Source organism: Pongo abelii, chromosome 7 (genome assembly GCF_028885655.2).
Source record: "Pongo abelii isolate AG06213 chromosome 7, NHGRI_mPonAbe1-v2.0_pri, whole genome shotgun sequence".
NCBI lineage: Eukaryota > Metazoa > Chordata > Mammalia > Primates > Hominidae > Pongo > Pongo abelii.
This window is the reverse complement of record NC_071992.2, coordinates 89,760,999-89,778,626: the sequence shown is the minus strand read 5'-3', so window position 1 is coordinate 89,778,626 and position 17,628 is coordinate 89,760,999. Positions and strand designations below refer to the sequence as shown.

Here is a 17,628-nt window from a genome sequence, read left to right as displayed (position 1 = left end):
GTAGATTTCCCTATTTCTCCTTTTTGTTCTATCAGTTCTGGCTTTGTGTATTTTTATTTTTTTAGATGGAGTTTCACTCTTGTCACCCAGGCTGGAGAGCAATGGCATGATCTTGGCTCACTGCAACCTCTGCCTCCTGGGTTCAAGTGATTCCTCTGCCTCAGCCTCTCGAGTAGCTGGGATTACAGGCACCCACCACCTTGCCTGGCTAATTTTTGCATTTTTAGTAGAGACAGGGTTTTGCCATGTTGGCCAGGCTAGTCTCAAACTCCTGACCTCAGGTGATCCACCCACCTCGGCCTCTCAAAGTGCTGGGATTACAGGCGTGAGCCACCGCGCCTGGCCCGTTACGTGTATTTTTTAAGCTCTATTATTAAGTGCTTAAATGTTTAATATTATTTTCCCCTAAAAATCTCACTCCCTTTATTATTGTGAATTAATTATCTTATAGCTACTATAATTTTTATGTTCTGAAATCTACTTTCTTTGATATTAATACAGCCACTCCAGCTTTCTTTTGATTGATGTCAGCAAGCAAATCTTTTTTTTTTTTAAGTTTTACTCTGTGTGGGTCATTATATTTAAGGTGGGTTTCTTATAGGCTGTATATAGTTGAATCTTGCTTTTTTCTCCAATCTTTCAATTTTTTTGCCTTTAGTTGGGATTTTTAGGCCATTTACATTTAATATGGCTATTGGTAATGTTAAATTTGTCCTTTTTTGCCTTCTTTAGGATTGAGGGTTTTTTATTATTTCATTTTATCTGTCTTTTTTTTTCTTTTTTACATACTAGCCATGTTTTTGTTGTGTTCTTTCAATGCTTGCTTTAGGATTTAAAGTACAATTTTTTTAAACTTTTATTTTAAGTTCAGGGGTACATGAGCAGATTTATTATATAGGTCACAGGAATTTGTTGCACAGATTGTCACCCAGGTATCAAACCTAGTACCTACTGGTTATTTTTCCTGATCCTTTCCCTTCTTCCACCCTCTACCCTCGGGTAGGCCCCAGTGTCTATCATTCCCCTCTATGTGTCTATGTGTTCTCATCATTTAGCTCCCACTTATAAGTGAGGACTATTGTATAAATTTTTAACTTATTGCAATCTACCTTTAAGTGAAATTATACCACTTTTCACATTACATCAGAACTTTAAAACAGTATTCTTTTATTTCTTCCCTGCTGGCCTCTGTGCTTTTATTGTCACATATTTTACTTCTACATATGTTATAAATATCATAATGTAATGCCCAACCTTGTTTTCACTAACCCTGTTTTTAGACCCTCCCTTTCCTTTAATCACCTAGCCTTCTTTCCACCTGAATTGACTCTCCCTTAGCTAAGAGAGCCAGACAGACTCCATCTTGGCTCTTTCACTGGCAGCCCCTTCCTCAAGGACTTAACTTGTGCAAGCTGACCCCCAGCACATCCAAGAATGCAATTAACCGATAAGATACTGTGACAAGCTATATCCACGGTTCCCAGGAATTCGTCCGATTGATAACGCCCAAAGCCCCACGTCTATCACCTTGTAATAGTCTTAAAGCCCTTGCACTTGGAACTGTTTACTTTCCTGTAACCATTTATCCTTTTAACTTTTTTGCCTACTTTACTTCTGTAAAATTGTTTTAACTAGACCCACCCCCCCCCCCACCTTTCTAAACCAAAGTGTAAAAGAAAATCTAGCCCCTTCTTCGGGGCCAGAGAACTTTGAGCGTTAGCCGTCTCTTGGCCGCCGGCTAAATCAACGGACTCTTAATTTGTCTCAAAGTGTGGCATTTTCTCTAACTTGCTCAGGTACAACAATAATACATTGATACTATAATTTATTTAAACAGTTGATTGTCTTTTAAAGAGAAATAAACAATTAGAAGGTCATGTTTATATTTTGCCTTTGTTATCATTTCCAGTTCTTTAGTTTTTTATTTCTAGTTTGTGATTCATTCAAATTTGAATTATTTGACTATCAAAAATGTTCTTTTCTTTGTTGGAACTCTTTCAGTACAAATAACTTGATTATTTACAAAGTGCTAAAATTTCCTTTCAAGGTCATATTGCAGCTAATTTCCTCATCGTGGTTCCCCAAAACACAGGCATTATTTTCAAGTGTCTTCTTTCCAAGTATTTCCTTCTCAACTAACACTACTCTAGATTTCCTTATAAAATCTGTGAGGGAACTCATAACTTACAAAATTAGAGAGGAACTCTTAAATAGGATACTCACAAGCTTATTTCCATTTCCCTTCTAAATGTCACAAGACCAAAATAAATGGGAAAATTTTCAGTGCTTCATTGTGAAATGCCCTAAGGAATCAAATCAGTGAGCAGTGAATGTTAAACGCTCTCCTGCTTAGCCCATGAAGCTTTTGAGTCAGATTACAAAGTTCCTCCCTGGGCAGAATTTGCTGTGTCTGTATTATATCACAGCTAATTAGTATTAAAATTCGGTCAGTTACCCCTCATGTAAAAATAGCATGCAAGTAATGGCAACCTAAACCACAGACTCTGCATCTTTGATGAGGGGAGGAAGGCGGGGTTCTAAGGAACCCAAAAAGAAGAGCTGTCTTCTAGAGAAATGAAGTTAAGGTGCAACAAGGGCCCATGTGACTGATAATCATGAAGGAAAGAATATGGGTCTTAAGACACAGTGACAAAAAACAATCATTTTGTTACCAAAAAGCCATTCCGATCCAGACCCTAAGGGACAGTTATTGAATCTCATGCAAGAAATTTAGGATGAGCTCACAGGGTAAAGTGAAAGCAAGTTAATTAAAGAAGTAAAGAAACGGCCGGGTGCGGTGGCTAACGCCTGTAATCCCAGCACTTTTGGAGGCTGAGATGGGAGGATCACTTGAGGTCAGGAGTTCAAGACTAGCCTGACTAATGTGGTGAAACCTCGTCTCTACTAAAAATACAAAAATTAGCCAGGCATGGTGGCACATGCCTGTAATCCCATCTACTCGGGAGGCTGAGGCGGGAGAGTCGCTTGAATCTGGGAGGCGGAGGTTGCAGTGAGCCAAGATCGCGCCACTGCCCTCCAGCCTGGGCAACAACAGCGAGACTCCGTCTCAAAAAAAAAAAAAAAAAGTAAAGAAACAAGGCCGGCCCAGAGCAGCTTGAGCAGCCACAGCCTGCGCCCTCTCCCGCCCGCCCTCCACCCGCCCCGGGGTCTCTTTCCCCCTTCCTCCTCCTCCTCCTTCACCCCACCTTCCTCCTCCCCCCGCCTGCGGGGCCCCCCTCGCCTTCCCGCCTGCCCCTATTGTTCTGCCCCCGGCCTCCCGCCCTTCCCCTTCCAGCCCTTTTCCATTTTCCCCTCAGTCGCCTCGCGCCAGCAGTTTTTGGCTTTCACCCCCCATAAGTGACCAAAGACTTGACCACTCAAAGTCCAGCTCCCCAGAACACTGCTCCACATGGAAACCAGTGTGATTGAAGGTGGATTAAATATCACTCTCACCATTCGGCTACTTATGCATGGAAAGGAAGTTGGCAGTATCATCGGAAAGAAAGGAGAATCAGTCAAGAAGATGCGCGAGGAGAGTGGTGCACGTATCAACATCTCAGAAGGGAATTGTCCTGAGAGAATTATCACTTTGGCTGGACCCGCTAATGCCATCTTCAAAGCCTTTGCTATGATCATTAACAAACTGGAAGAGGACATAAGCAGCTCTATGACCAGTAGCACAGCTGCCAGTAGACCCCCGGTCACCCTGAGGCTGGTGGTCCCTGCTAGTCAGTGTGGCTTTCTCATTGGAAAAGGTGGTTGCAAGATCAAGGAAATACGAGAGAGTACAGGGGCTCAGGTTTAGGCGGCAGGGGATATGCTACCCAACTCAACTGAGCAGGCCATCACTATTGCTGCCATTCCGCAACCCATCACGGAGTGTGTCAAACAGATCTGCGTGGTCATGTTGGAGTCCCCCCGAAGGGCGTGACCATCCCGTACCAGCCCAAGCCTTCCCGCTCTCCGGTCATCTTTGCAGGTGGTCAGGCCTATACCATTCAAGGACAGTATGCCATTCCACAGCCAGATTTGACCAAGCTGCACCAGTTGGCAATGCAACAGTCTCATTTTCCCATGACGCATGGCAAAACGGATTCAGTGCAGGTTTGGATGCATCTGCTCAGACTACTTCTCATGAACTCACGATTCCAAACGATTTGATTGGCCGCATAATCGGGCGTCAAGGCGCCAAAATCAGTGAGATCCATCAGATGTCTGGGGCGCTGATCAAAATTGCGAACGCAGTGGAAGGATCTACTGATAGGCAGGTTACCATCACTGGATCTGCTGCCAGCATTAGCCTGGCTCAATATCTAATCAATGTCAGGCTTTCCTCGGAGACGGGTGGCATGGGGAGCAGCTAGAACAATGCAGATTCATCCATAATCCCTTTCTGCTGTTCACCACCACCCATGATCCATCTGTGTAGTTTCTGAACAGTCAGCGATTCCAGGTTTTAAATAGTTTGTAAATTTTCAGTTTCTACACACTTTATTATCCACTTGTGATTTTTTACTTAAAGCGTTTTAATTCCTTTCTCTGTTCAGCTGTTGATGCTGAGATACATATTTAGTTTTATAAGCTTCTCCCTGGTTTTTTTTTTTTCTTGGTGTTTTGTTTTGTTTTGTTTTGTTTTTTTGGCTCATGAATTTTTCTGTCTGTCATGGAAATGTTAAGAGTGGAATATTAATACATTTCCGTTTAGTTCTGTAAAGTCAGGAATTTTTCAAAAAAATTAAAAGATGGACTGGAGCTTTTTCTTTGTGAATAGAAAAAAAAAAAAAGAAAGAAAGAAAGAAACAAAGCCGGGCATGGTGGCTCACATCTGTAATCCCAGCACTTTGGGAGGCCGAGGCAGGTGGATTACAAGGTCAGGAGTTCGAGACCAGCCTGGCCAACATGGTGAAACTCCACCTCTGCTTAAAAAAAAAAACAAAAATTAGCCAGGCATGGTGGCATGTGCCTGTAATCCTAGCTACTTGGGAGGCTGAGGCAGGAGAATTGCTTGAACTCAGGAGGCAGAGGTTGCAGAGAGCCGAGATCGCGCCACTGCACTCCAGCCTGGGCAACAGAGCAAGACTCTGTCTCAAAAAAAAAAAAAAGAAAGAAAGAAAAGAAATACAAGAATGGCCACTCCATAGGCAGAGTAGCTGCTGGTTGGCTATTTTTATGGTTATTTCTTGATCATATGCTAAACAAGGAATGGATTATTCATGAGTTTTCTGGGAAAGGGGCAGGCAGTTTCTGGAACTGAGGGTTCCTTCCCTTTTTAGACCATATAGGGTAACTTCCATACCTTATCATGGCATTTGCAAATTGTCATGATGCTGGCAGGAGTATCTTTTAGCATGCTAATCATTATAATTAGCGTCTAATAAGCAGTGAGGATGATCAAAGGTCACTCTCATCACCATCTTGGTTTTGGCAGGTTTTGGCCAGCTTCTTTACCACATCCTGTTTTATCAGCGGGAGCTTTGTAACCTGTATCTTGTGCTAACCTCCTACCTCATTCTGTGACTAAGAGTGTCTAACCTCCTGGGAATGCAGCCCAGTAGGTGTCAGTCTCATTTTACCCAGACCCTATTCAAGATGGAGTCTCTCTGGATTGAACGCTTTTGACAATTTCAAGTGTGAAAACTAATTAAAATTTACTAGAGCAGAAGTTCTAAAATACAGGCATTGACTTGTGAATAATCTGCTTTTCACTTGGACAGTGAAGTATGCTCCTAGGGGAGAAGATAATGAGATTTATTCACTTAAATATGATTAATAATGCTCCTGAGTAATGTATGACAAGCCAGTCAGAATCTGGTATTAGTAAGTACAGTCAGCTAATGCCAGCTCACCATCAAATGAAGTATCAATTAAATGTTTACTGTGTTGATATTTTGCTGTAGCCTAAGGGATACAAAAAATAGTAATACTGAGCTCTTATCCTAAAATATGCTATGATTTAGTGGAGAAAACAAGAAAGGTTTTGTACACATATTAGGAATTAACTATTTGTCAAAAGCATTAATCAATATAATTCAATATAAAGTTTGGTCAATATTATACCAGAAGATCTACGGGGAAATGGAACTGAGAGAGATTTATTCCTATTGAAGACACTGAAGAAAACTTCCTAAAGAACTGGGCCTTGGAATGTGGGGTGATTTTTAACATGTACAGATGAGGGAGTCAAGCAGTCTCTGTAGGAGACAGGAAAATGTATGCCACTCACAGCCTACCCCTTATGTTTTGGGCACACTCTCTTATACAGAATAGCATGAACAAAGACACCAAAATGAGAACACGAACAGGTTCCAGGAATGGCAATTCCAGTTGGAGTGCTTTAAGACATAATAAATTTGATAAAGCTTGAATGATTACAGACAAATGGTAGTGGACTATGAACTTAAGAATAAGAGGTTTGGCCTCTGCAGTAAAGATGCTTATATAAATACAAATAAGTAAGAAGAAATTGAGGAAAGAAAACAAATTGGCTGAGTTCCTAGCCAACCTCACTGCATTAAAATTCTCAAGACTTTATGAATCCCCTTATTCCTATAAATCCTGTACTATAATCAAATGACAAGTTCTTAAAAATAGATTTCTAAATGCCATTCTGGCTTTTTGTAAAGCAGCAAAGAATACTGTGGAAAGAACACAGGTTTAGGGCCAGTAAGACTTATGTCCCAGGTCTCTCACTCTACCATACACCTATACTTCACAGCATTATTAAGAATTAAATAGGCCAGGCGCGGTGGCTCACGCCTGTAATCCCAGCACTTTGGGAGGCCGAGGCTGGTGGAAAATGAGGTCAGGAGATCGAGACCATCCTGGCCAACATGGTGAAACCTCATCTCTACTAAAAATACAAAAATTAGCTGGGTGCAGTGGCATGCACTTGTAATCCCAGCTACTTGGGAGGCTGAGGCAGGATAATCACTTGAACCCGGGAGGCAGAAGTTGCAGTGAGCCAAGATTGTGCCACCGCACTCCAACCTGCTGACAGAGCTCTGTCTCTTTTTTTTTCTTTTTCTTTTTTTTTTTTTGAGAGGGAGTTTTGCTCTTGTTGCCCAGGCTGGAATGCAGCTCACCACAACCTCCACCTCCCCGGTTCATGCCATTCTCCTGCCTCAGCCTCCGAGTAGCTGGGATTACAGGCATGTGCCACCATGCCCAGCTAATTTTGCATTTTTAGTAGAAACGGGGTTTCTCCATGTTGGTCAGCTAGTCTCGAACTCCTGACCTCAAGTGATCCGCCCACCTTGTCCTCTCAAAGTGCTGGGATTACAGGCGTAAGCCACCACACCCGCCTGAGACTCCATCTCAAAAAAAAAAAAGAAAGAAAAGAAATAAAACAATATAAATAAGGAGCTTATCATACAATAGTCACTTGGTAAACTTTTCTTCTCTAACCCCCTACCTAATTTTTTTCTGTTAATTCTTCATTCTTTCTATATTATATCCTTAAAGTACATCATACATAACTTAAAATGTTATAACTTAAGTGATTAAATATGTGTTGATTAATCATTTTTATTTTCAGTTTTCTAGACTCCCATTTCAATCCAAGAGGAAGTAACAGGAACCAGATTTACCTTCCAATCTGAATCAATCAAAAACACCAAACAAAATATATGAAATAATGGTTTTCAAGACACTAGATACCAGGCAATGAAGGCTAGTGACCCCTGATCCCTGAAAGACAGGAAACAAACAAAAGGAGCACTCTAACTGCCGGGCTTACTCCCTTCAGGACGTTTCCAGGCTAAGATGTAGCATAGGGGAAGCCAGGCGAAGCCAGCAGACTCTCTGAGTTGAAGACACAGAGCTGAGTCTTTGGGGAAATCCAACTGGCTATATAGTTCACAGAACTGATCACTGGAGAGGCAAGAGTTGCATAGAGAAGGAACCCTGGACATCTGAGAGTCCTCCTTGAGTATTTAGCAGAGCACTGAAGAACATGTGCATATGAAGGAGGTCTTCAAGGCTAGGGAATTATCTAAAAGCATTAGAGGGAACCCTAGAGATGTTGATACAGGGCTGGGAATAGTACCTGTTCCCTCTAGCCAGATGGGAAAAAAAAATTCATATAGCATGGAACATTGCCTAGAGTATTCAGAAGATTCTTGCCTCCCTAGTAGATAACAATTAGCCCAAGTCTAAATGTTGCTCTGGCCCTTGTTAACAAATCTTAAAAGCAAGAGTCAAAAGGACCAAAATTTTTTTAAGTAGCTTAACTATATCTCAGAACAAAGCTCAAGATAGTTGTAAGAATACAACAAATATCCAACACTCAAAAGTATAACATTCCCAGTGTCTGGAGTAAAGCCAAAGATTATCAGGCATGCAAAAGAGAAAGAAAATATGACCCATAATGAAAAAAATCAAACAATCTAAACCAATCCAGAACCAACACAAATGTTAGAATTAGTAGACAAAGACCATAGAACAATTATTTCCAGTTTTCTAGGTTTCTTCACTTCTTTATTTTAACAAGGCAGTACCTCATGTCATACAGATTTAACAGTAAGACATTTACCACAGTGTGAATGCAACAAAGTAACAGATTTTCAAATCACAGAAAAACCACATATTTTTAAAGTTTTGAATAAAGTTGCTCTTCTGACAATTACTATCCATATTAAACTTTGTTTCATACTGACTAAAAAATTGGTCTAAAGTCTTAATTTTTTCTGGAATTGGTGACAGTTCTTATCTAGTAATTGTCATCCCTTCTTTTCTCTATGATGTTATCCATTGCTCTAGTACTTTTGTTCAGAAATCCTTGTTTGGAGTATCCCTTTAGTTCTCAAGTTAAACGAAGCTTTCAAAAAAATTGCTTCTGTTTATTATATGGCCTGTCTTACTAACCTCATAGGACAATTTGTTATTACTTAGTTGTCTAACTGGCAGAGCGATATAAAGATGTAACAATCTCATGCCTGGGGACAGGGGTTCAAATTCCAGCTCTGTTAAACACAAGTTCCATTCTCAGAGCACTTAACCCAACTAGAGTTTCCAGAGAATCACTTTTGGAACTTTATACAACATGTGGATAACGAGGTTCCATTCCAAATGCATTGAATCAGAATCTTTGGAGATAGGGCCTGACCATCACAGGTTTTGTAAAATTCCAAAGTGATGTGTAGTCCAGGTTAAGAACCACTGAGCGCTAACTTCTCTAGTTCTCAATGCAGGCTGGTAAGAATGATAACACATTATTTATTTATCTCATAGGGTTGGTCTAACCACCAAAAGAGAAAATATATGATAATATATATACCTCAAAACATTTAAAAGATTTTCTTATGTCTAGTCCAAAAAAAAAAAAAAAAACCACTATGTTAAGTGAAATAAGCCACGCACAGAAAGACAAATATCACATGTTCTCACTCATATGAGGGAGCTGAAAAAAAATTTTAAATCATGGAGAAGTAACAGCATGATGGTTACCAGAGGCTGGAAGGGGTAGTGAAGATGGTTATTGGGTACAAAAATACAGTTAGATAGAATGAATAAGAACTCGTATTTGGTAGCACAATAGGGTAACTATAGTTAACAATAATTTATGATATATTTTAAAGTAGCTAAAAGAATGGAATTCAAATGTTCTTAGCACAAAGAAATGATAAATGCTTAAAGTGCTGGATATTCCAGTTACCCTGATTTGATCATTACACATTGTATGCTTGTATCAAAATATCACATGTACCCCATAAATATATGCAACTATTGTGTGCCCATAACAAATATAAATTTTTTTAAAAGCTTAAAGACTTCTGGAAATAAATAAATCCTCTTTTTGGTAAAGGAATATAAATATTATTTATATATAGTATATGTAATATTTATATATATAATATATAAATATTCCTCCTATTTCCTAGAAACATTGAAGTATGACCAAACCAATGATTCTTTTTATTTCCCTTCAACTTTTATTTTAAGTTCAGGGGTACTTGTGCAGAATGTGCATGTTTGTGACATAGGTAAACGTGTTCCATGGTGGTTTGCTGCACTGATTGACTCATCACCCAGGTATTAAGCTCAGCATCCATTAGCTGTTCTTCCTGATGCTCTCCCTCCCCTCCACCCCGACAGGCCCTAGCTTGTGTTGTTTTTTGCCATGCGTCCATGTGTTCTCATCATTCAGTTCCCACTTATAAGTGAGAACATGTGGTGTTTGGTTTTCTGTTTCTGCATTAGTCTGCTGAGGATAATGGCTTCCAGCTCTATCCATGTCCCTGCAAAGGACCTGATCTCATTCCTTTTCATGGCTGCATAGTGTTCCATGGTGTATATGCACCACATTTTCTTCATCCAGTCTATCATTGATGGGTATTAAGGTTGACTCCATGTCTTTGCTATTGTGAATAGTGCTGCAGTGAACATATGCATGCATGTATCTTTATAATAGAATGACTTATATTCCTTTGGATATATACCTAGTAATGGGATTGCTGGGTCAAATGGTATTTCTGCCTCTAGGTCTTTGAGTAATCGCCACACAGTCTTCCACAGTGGCTGAACTAATTTACATTTCCACCAACAGTGTAAAAGCATTCCTATTTCTCCAAAGCCTCTCCAGCATCCGTCGTTTTTTGACTTTTTAATAATAGCCAGTCTGACTGGCGTGAGATGGTATCTCATTGTGGTCTTGATTGGCATTTCTCTAATAATCAGTGATGTTGAGCTTTTTTTTCATGTTTTTTGGCTGCATGTTTGTCTTCTTTTGAGAAGTGTCAGTTATGTCCTTTGCCCACTTGTTAATGGGCTTCAAGTCAGTAATTCTTATCTTTCAGGTGGTAGAAGGAAGAATGGCAGATTGGCAGATTGGCAGATTGGGTGGCCAGGAGGCTTCACAGAGACCCCATTGAGAATCCAATAAAACCTATGGTTCCTCTTTTAAGAAAAATACATGGGCACGCACAAAAAAACCTTGGTCTTTGTTTCCACACATGCCCTGAAGCCCAGCTGTGATGCAGGTTAAGAATCTCTACCGTGATGTTCCCCTTCCTGTGTCCATGTGTTCTCATTGTCCAATTCCCACCTATGAGTGAGAATATGCAGTGTTTGGTTTTTTGTTCTTGCGATAGTTTACTGAGAATGATGATTTCCAATTTCATCCATGTCCCTACAAAGGACATGAACTCATCATTTTTTATGGCTGCATAGTATTCCATGGTGTATATGTGCCACATTTTCTTAATCCAGTCTATCATTGATGGACATTTGGGTTGGTTCCAAGTCTTTGCTATTGTGAATAATGCCACAATAAACAGACGTGTGCATGTGTCTTTATAGCAGCATGATTTATAGTCCTTTGGGTATATACCCAGTAACAGGATGGCTGGGTCGAATGGAATTTCTAGTTCTAGATCCCTGAGGAATCGCCACACTGACTTCCACAAGGGTTGAACTAGTTTACAGTCCCACCAACAGTGTAAAAGTGTTCCTATTTCTCCACATCCTCTCCAGCACCTGTTGTTTCCTGACTTTTTAATGATTGCCATTCTAACTGGTGTGAGATGGTATCTCATTGTGGTTTTGATTTGTGGGGTGGGGGGAGGGGGGACGGATAGCATTGGGAGATATACCTAATGCTAGATGACGAGTTAGTGGGTACAGCGCACCAGCATGGCACATGTATACATATGTAACTTACCTGCACATTGCGCACATGTACCATAAAACCTAAAGTATAATAATAATAAAAATAATAAAATTAAAATAAAATTAAAAAAATAAAAAATAAAAAATAAAAAAATAAAAAAAATAAAAAAAAAAAAGAATCTCTACCCTGGATTCCAAAGTGGTTAGTAGCATTTCTTGTTCTGTTCTTTTTGTTTTCTAAAGGCCTGAAAGCCTGAAGACATTTGTTAAGGTTTTAAAAAAAGAATTATTTCATGCTTATTTTATGATTATTAGAATGTCACTTAAACTGAGCTATTCATAGAATTCCTCCCTGTCTGGTAAACAAGGTCATTCCTGATGAATTAATAAAGCATTTCTTCTCATCAGATAGGAAGAACAGGAAATGATCTATGGAACTCAGCACTTTGCTTTCAGGGATTCCTTCAAGGCTCCGTGATGTAATCGGAGCTCTGCTGTGAGTAAAGCACTCATCAGTAAGGAGAGAGAGCAGTTCATCTTCCAGAAGTTTGCCCTCCATACCCTTCTCCAGTCATCAGGGAACAATATCACCATGCAGGTAGTTTCTCCAGTCATTACTAGAAAGAAACAACGAACAGTAGCTCATTTCGTCTCTTCCCAGACTAGAAGCGATGGGAACCATATGTTGGCAACCTATAGGGTTTTGTGGCAGTTGTTCACTCACCACGGTAACTATGGCTCTTTGCTGATGGTTGGAATTTATTGTATGCATAGATGTTGTTTAGCTATTTAATAGATTCCTCTATTGTGTTAACTAATCTTATCCTCTTTTCCATCTTGGAACTGTTTAATTCAATAGAAGATACTTTTATGGCTTTTATCTCACCTAATAAAATGCTTCTGTTTTCAGGCAATTTTGGCATCTTTAACCCTTGTTTACATCTAACTAGTTAACATTTTCTTTTCTAAAAGCATCTCCTTCAAAATTGTAGACCAGGCCAGGTGTGGTGGCTCATGCCTGTAATCCCAGCACTTTGGGAGGCTGAGGCAGTGGATCACCTGAGATCAGGAGTTCAAGACCAGCCTGGGCAACATGGTGAAACCCAGTCTCTGCTAAAAATATAAAAATGAGCTGCGCATGGTGGCACGTGCCTGTAGTCCCAGCTACTCGGGAGGCTGAGTCAGGAGAATTGCTTGAACCCAGGAGGCGGAGGTTGCAGTAAGCCAAGATTGCACCACTGCACTCCAGCCTGGTAACAGAGAGAGACTCCGTCTCAAAAAAAAAAACAAACAAAAAAAACAAACAACAAAACAAAACAAAACAGCAGACCATAAATCAAAACTCAAATCTAGCATTTAAGACTCTATATCAGATGGACATAACAGTGTGAGGCTAAATGTTTAACAACCAGCTTTCTAGACAGCTCCTCCACCCCACCCAAAAAGGCCCTGAATTTGCTCATTTTCATGGTATACATATTCCCACTACCATAGCTAATTTCAAGCCATCAAAATGATATCAACTATCTAACAAGATTCCTGAAAATTTAACAGCTCTCACAAGGCAATACCAATCAACTCTAGCACACCGTTATATTGGTTGAATCAAACTTCTCACTCTGTTGTTCCATGTTTTCTTTAATGCATTTTGTGTGTAAAGAACTACTGATTCATTTTTCAACATGGAATCCTACCCCTTTGTTCATTTACTTACTCTCTGGAAAGCACTTGTCTCATCGCCACATGTCAAACTCCTAAATAGCCTTTGAACATGAGCTTATAGGAGATATCTTTCATGGGCATTTTTTTAATGCTTCCAAGTGAACTGAAATCCTCTCTGCTTTGATATCACCTAACATTTTTATGTCACATTTCAATATCTGCTTTGCAGTAATTTATTTATGCAGTCTTATTTTCCCTAAGATCTTGTGTACACTTTGAGGGCAGGATCTGCATCTTCATAAGTCTTAAAATACTTACAAAGGTGTCTTGTTCATAATAGATGCAACATAGATATTTTCCAATTTGTTAATTAATCTTCATTAAGTAAGCAAAACTTTAGCTGCTTGAAGTATTTAAAAAAAGAAATTTGATTTTAACCTTCAAATATAAGCTAGAAGTTTGAAAATGACTACATGATTTAATAGAACTATAATCTAAGCCAAATGAATTCTGAGTACTATAGTAGGCATTTTGCTAATTTATAAAACTAAAACTGTGGTGTTACACTATCTGACTAACTAGAGAAGTATACAGCCTAGACAAATGATTTTAAAAATATAAACTTTGGGATAAAGAATATTATCAAAAATATACTTTATTTATTTATTTATTTATTTATTTTTTGAGACGCAGTCTTGCTCTTTTGCCCAGGCCAGAGTGCAGTGGCGCTATCTCGGCTCACTGCAAGCTCCGCCTCCCGGGTTCACGCCATTCTCCTGTCTCAGCCTCCCAAGTAGCTGGGACTATAGGCGCCCGCCACAGCGCCCGGCTAATTTTTTGTATTTTTAGTAGAGACGGGGTTTCACCGTGTTAGCCAGGATGGGATATATTTTAAAAGTTAATTTTGAAGTGTTAATAAAAGAGAGTAGAAATGGGACTTGATAAAAATATTAGACGAAATGTCATTACCACTTAACAAAGTCCTCATTTTTGAGGCTGTGCCTCTCCCCATTTTTGTCCCCAAAAAGTTAACAAAATATGAAAATAGAATTTGAAGGACATTAAATCCTAAGGGAGAGCTTGACCTTACTAGTTTAGAAAATAACGCACTTCTTTCAATTAATCTTTCCAGCGATGGTTCTTTTCAGTATGATATTTAAGGAAAGGAAATAACTCAGTGACTCAGTTGCAAGTGACCAAGTTTCAAGTTAGATAAAAACTGGGCACATGGCAAAGTGACCCAAACAAGTACAGAGCCATGGGAAAGAGTAAGAAAAGTTGAACTTAGAGGACTAGCAGCAATAGAATGAAAGAATATGACGGCGGATATGCAGTCATAAGGAGAGGATAGAGATTTCTTGGAGAATTTTTAAAACTCAGGGGACAAATTAAATGAATATTTTTCTGGAAAAAAGTTCAGAAACACAGATGGTAGGCAATATGGTCCTACATCTTTGAGAAGTAAACTGTGGCTTAATATATAGAATCCCTTGAGACTTTAAAAAAAGATATTAGAATGGGAAATGCAATAGTCAACACAGGAAGAGATTTTAAGTAAAAGTGTCTGCCACCTGTTCAATATGTGATGCAATCAAACAAGACTCCCTAGGCCATTTCTCACAGACCAAGTAAAGACATTCTATTTGGAGTATTTCATGGGAGTCACCATGAGCAACTGCACAAGATGGACAAAATCTTCACCACTGAAGTTCAAATTTATTTTTGGTGATTTGAGTATTCTTTCAGAAAAACTCAAAATTCTTATTTTTTCTCACATATCTACTTGTAACAAATGCATGCCCAAAAAATCACTTTAACTTCTTTCTAAACACATTTTCTGTCCCATACAAACATAGTAAATGATGTTTTTTATACACCAAGCATTCTTAAAAGACTCTTCCCATCCACTCATAACTTCTTATCACACCATGAAACCTATTTCAAATTTTACTCTTTGCATTATTGGTTTCCATTTAGAATACATTTAGAACATGTATTCCATTTAGAATACATATATTCTCTGGGCTCTCATAAAGAATTCATCGCCCCTTGGTTTTATTGGTATTTGCCTTAATATCATCACTATATCTATTAATGCATCTGATACAAATTGGTTGAAAACGGAAAACCTACATGTTTATTTTCTCAGTTCTCCTAAAGAGCCATGCTATTTCATGCACATGCATCTTTGATATCAACGGCCTCTGCCTGAAAAGAATCCCTATTTACCTTACCTTATTTCCCCCGTCTAGAAACACCTACTCAGATCACCTTCGGTAGAAATTTAGTTAGATTCTTCTACTGTGTTAACCTAATCGTATCCTCCTTTCCATCTTAGAACTGTTTAATTCAAAAGAGATAGTTTTTATGGCTTTTATCTCACCTAATAAAATGCTTCTGTTTCCAGGCAACTTTGGTGCTTTACCCCTTGCTTATACTTAATTAATTATCACTTTCTTTTCTAAAAGTGTTTCCTTTAAAAGAGTAAAACATGTATCAAAACTCAATATCATGAACTTAGTTGCACTGAGTATCTAGCGTTCAACGGTCTGTATCAGATGGGTCCAATGGCATGCTGGTAAAGGTTTAACAATCAGCTTTCCAGACAGCTCCTCACCCCCGCTAAAAAAGGCCTTGAATTTGCTTTCCTGACTCCTTCAACTGAATTGACCACTTAAAATCTCTACTGTATTCTTTTCCCACACATTTGTAATGGATTGTATTTGTTTGTTTACATGTCTACCTTACCTACACACTGACTATATAAGATCATAAATTCTTAGAGGATAAATAGTATATCATTTATCTTTATTTATATTCAGCCTACTAATATAGCATAGTGTTTAATAGATTCTCTGTAAATGTTAAAGGGTGAATGACTATATAAACCTTATAGTTTATCAAATGCTTCATCATATTTTGACCTTTCTACATCACAGGTACTTAGGGAAGAGATTATTTATCCCACTGACACTTAAATGAAGGCTCAAGTGTCTCCTGTCCAAGATCCCAGAGCTAATATGAAGCAGATTTCACAATAAACTGCTCCTCATTGTTCTCAATCACCTCTCATTAGAGAGCTAAATACATTTTTGAAATTGTATTTTTTAAAATTTGAGTTGAGAATGGTTTTGGCTCAGCCAGCCATAAATTATTGACTACACATATTCGAATCTGGAAATATATATTTTTAATTCCATATTTAAAGCCAGCTTTGCCAGATCCAACTAGTTGCATAAGTGTGAATTAACCACAACATAGCACACATTACATTATTTCACATGTGGAATGAATGTGCACTCCAGCCCAAAATGCCTTATCTAGTTTGTTTTTACTTCTGGATTGTTTAAGATTTTCAACAGATGGTTTAATGCTCCTTGTTTCCACCCTAAGTTGAATTCCACGTTCCATGTAAGGGGAAGGTGATCCCAAGAGGTGGAGGCCGAGTCTACTGACAGACACAACACAGACCGACAAAGGGAATCATGTTTGTAAATCAGAGCTTAAACTTTGACCAAAGACCTCTTCTTAAGTAAGTGATACTCTGAAGAGAAAGAGTTCCATAAAAGAAAGCTGTTTCATTATAGAGGTAGAAGTAAAACTGGGTTTCAAACAAACTTGTGTGTTCGTGACCGAAGGAATTCAGAGCATGCCACCCCCAAAGGATGCCACTTGGCATATTGATTATTTTGAGTTAAAAGCACTTGAAAAACAGCAGATGCAAAAAGGACATTCTGACTTTCCTTTTTTTCCTGAAAGCACTAAACTCCCATGTGAAAAATGCCCTCCCTGTACCAGAAGGAAAGTATCATTTTTGTCACCAAAGACAGGAAAAACAAGAGTTAAGGCTGAGGAAAATCTGTTCAAGTCTTGCTAAACTAACCCCTATCTTCTTAGTCACTTCTTCATGACTAACTACCCTAGCCCAAGCTCCTTTGCCTTGTCACATTTCCACAATTTATTACTTTGTCCAACTTGATATATGAGCACTCTATTAGACTCCAACTACTTTTTTGGGTCTTTATTTTCCTATGAAGATTACTCCCATGTTCATGTAGAAATCTGTATGCGTTTTTCTTTTTAGAGACAGGGTCTTGCCCTGTTTCCCAGACTGGAATGCAGTGCCACAATCATAGCTCACTGCAGCCTTGAACTCCTGGGCTCAAGCAATTTTCTCACCCCAGCCTCCCGAGTAGCTAGGACTACAGGTGCAGGCCACCACACCCAGTTAATTTTTTTATTTTTTTTAAAGATGGGGGGTCTAACTGTGTTGCCCAGGCTGGTCTTGAAACCCTGGCCTCAAGTCATCCTTCTACCTCGGCCTCCTAAGGCACTGGGATTATAGGCTTAAATCTGTACACT

General features: G+C 39.1%; 1 protein-coding gene and 1 pseudogene across 4 annotated transcripts in view; one reads left to right on the top strand and one right to left on the bottom strand.

The window, feature by feature from the left end:
- GDAP1 (ganglioside induced differentiation associated protein 1) overlaps positions 1-17,628 on the bottom strand; it is a 454,780-nt gene that overhangs the window by 173,479 nt on the left and 263,673 nt on the right. The gene's annotated exons all lie outside the window — the stretch shown is intronic.
- On the top strand, positions 3,309-4,572 carry LOC100440705 (poly(rC)-binding protein 2-like; annotated as a pseudogene).